We start from the raw sequence: 3,345 nt of genomic DNA, 5'->3' as shown, positions 1-3,345 counted from the left end.
CAAATACCTGCAAGACAAGACAAAGAACACGAAGCAGAAAAGGAAACACAGCAGATACATAAAGCAAGAAAAGGAAACTAAAAAGTATCTCAGCAGGTCACGGTCAAAGATACAGTGGGCAAGAAATAGAAAGAAATCAGAGATTTCTTTCCCAGTTTATGTAATAGTAACAGTGGCTATAAAAGCCCGATTGAAAACAGTGTAAAGGACCCTTTTTTTACGAAATAGAAATATAATCACAGATATTCATTCAAAAATATCAACAATCTCTCAAAAGGTGATTTAATCGCATATTTCGTGCTTTATTTTAAACATATATGAATGGTTCTAACATGTACGAGTAAGGATCTAAGGGAAAAGAGACTACCTGTGGAAGGACGAAGATTTTTAAGTCTTGAGCCACTGTGTACGACTGGCGTGGTAGGCGTGTGCAAGACCGCACTGCGTGGCCGGAGGCCAGATCTGGGGACCTCTCTCTTCCCCTCTACAGAGTATTTCAGGATTTTTTTTTAGACCAGTGTTAAAATGATTTTAAAGCTGTAAAATGGGCTTATATAGCCTCCTTGAAATGACATTGTTTCTGCTTAACTTAATAAGCTCAAAACGGTGTCGTATTAAGCCATAGGATCCGCGCGTTGACCCGATTACCTGGGCAGGATCCGCATGTTTTTGAGGATTGGGTTAATTGTCCAATTGATCCTTCTACTTTTTTTTGTGTTTAGAATTAAGTTTTATTTTATTTATGATTTAACCCTAATATCTTGTCTCAGTTATGATTTAATCCCTGAAGTAACTACTTTAAGTCTAGGTTTAAAACGCAGTCGTTTTGGCAATAGGGAAATTTTCCCAATGAGTCCATTTTGTTTTGCACGCGTTTTAATTAAATGCCTTAATTCAGTTTTATTTCTTTTAAATTCACCTCATAATTTTGCTGAACTTTAAATTTAGCCCTATTTTTTTATATATATATTTTTATATATTGTTATTTTCTATTTTTACCTTACTTTTATATTATACATTATAAGATTATTTTATTATATATATATTATTTATTATATCTTATTTTCACAAATTATTGTTATTATTTTACATTATTATTTTATATTATTATTATATCTTACTTGTATTATATATTCATTAATTATTTATATATATTGTTCTTACATATATATTTTCGTTATTTTATATTATGTTTATTATATTTCTTATTTCCTATATATTTATATTATATTTTATTGTATAACATTTATTATATTTTTATTTTTTACTCTTATTTTTTATGTATATCATATATTATCTACTATATTATTTATGCCTATATTATTCATTATATTATTTATAATTTTAAATTTTGTAAATTAAATTTTATTTTTAACTCATATTTAATTATTAATTATTTATTTATTATGTATTATGTATTATTTCATTTTAAACTGATATTTTTATATTATGAATTCTTTTACATACTTTTAAACCGATATATTTTATATATAATAATTATTCTTTTATAAATATTTATATATATTGTATATTAAATACTATTTTAAAATTATTATCAAATATCATATTTTTATTTGTATTATATGTATATTTTGCTAACAATTATTCACTTTATATTATATTTTATATATATGTATTAATTCTTTTATGTATCTTTATATTGTATGTATCATGTGTGTTAAATGTTATTTTTATACTTATTGTTTGATGATATATTTTGTGAACATGTACATCGATATTATATTTCTTTTAAATTGTGTATCGGCATTTCTTAATTATCGCTATATATGTTTGTATGTTTTGCTTATCCATCTTCAATATAGGTTATATGTATCTTTGTATATATGATGTTATGTAATTCTAAACATGTATGCATCTAGTATATGATTTTTGTATTATTGCTATTGTATCGTTAAAATGCATGTTTTATTTGCTTATTATTGTAATATTCTATTCTATAGTGATAATGTGGTTCCTTATTCATCATTTTTTTTTAAAAAAAACAAGACTCCAAAGTTTTCAAAAAAATATAAAAGCAATGCTTGGCGTTTGGAAATTTCGAGAAAGTAGTGCCCTAACTTATTGGGTTGCCACTTTTCTCGTTGAGTTCGAATAATCGAGTACCCTTCTAAGTGTTTTAAAGATTTTCTAAATGCAAGCCACTATCTTGGAATTTCAAAGCAATATGTCCTAACTTATTGGATATAGCGTTTTGTTGTTTCGAGATAGGAATTTCTAAAAAGGGTTAACTTAGTGTCAATACTTCGATACGAGTGAACCCCCAATTTTCAAAATTAAAATATTTTTAAAGAGGACTACATCTTATAAATTTTAAATTTCCGACATTAAAGACACTTGATAATCAATTAGGTACCCATTTTTGGGCATTACGAGGGTACTAACCCTTCCTCGTACGTAACCGACTCCCGAATCCATTTTCTCGACTTTCGTAGACCAAAAACTAATGATTTTAAAACAAAATGTTTTAAAGGTGATCCAATCACACCTAAAAGATTGGTGGCGACTTCAGTTTTCGTTTTTCTTAAAGTCGATTTCTATTTTCCAAAACTCGATTTAAAAAATGGTTTCGACAGCTTGGCGACTCCACTGGGGACTCCATAAGAGAGTCAAGCCGTGTAATTGATTATCTCTTATCTTAATGTCGGAAATTAAAAATTTTAAAATCTAATCCTCTTTGCATTACATGTGTTTGTATTATTGCAAGTGTTGCTATATTCTGATGCGCATTGCATTTGCATGACCGTTGTGCTCACACCCTTAAGTGGGAGTGAGAAACTATGCCTTCGTGAGGTTTTCGCCTCCGTGCTGGATAGTGGATTACTTTCGGGATACATCTGTACCTATGGTTTCTTGAGATTTTCATCTCCGTGTAGCCATAGGGAAATGTATTCCCCTGAACTGAACTCGATTCAAATGAGCCTATAATGGGTGAGAATCGAGGAATCTGCTGGATCAGGTACCTCAAACTTTAGAACCAACCTCATATCGAAAAACTGTAAGAGCCCAACTTAGTTAGGTTTAAACTTTAGATATTACCCTTATGAATTATCGTTGAAATTTATTGATATCATGTGATACTGACTATCTCTTTTCTTTTTTTGCATGTCATGTTGCATTTGAAAGGTATCGATTCACGGTCAGTTTCTAAGTTAGGAAGTTTTATTATGGAGAACGAACTTCTTGATAGAGTGGAAAGCAACGCCAACGTCCATAGATGCTCTGAGCAAACTCAACTAGAAAAGGGAGATAGTATAGCTGTGGGATACGTGTCAGAGCTATCAGATTACACTCGTATTAGTGTCATACAGAATAATCTCCAAGAGC

Source organism: Gossypium arboreum, chromosome 8 (assembly GCF_025698485.1).
Source record: "Gossypium arboreum isolate Shixiya-1 chromosome 8, ASM2569848v2, whole genome shotgun sequence".
NCBI lineage: Eukaryota > Viridiplantae > Streptophyta > Magnoliopsida > Malvales > Malvaceae > Gossypium > Gossypium arboreum.
Note: the sequence above shows the minus strand (reverse complement) of the source record.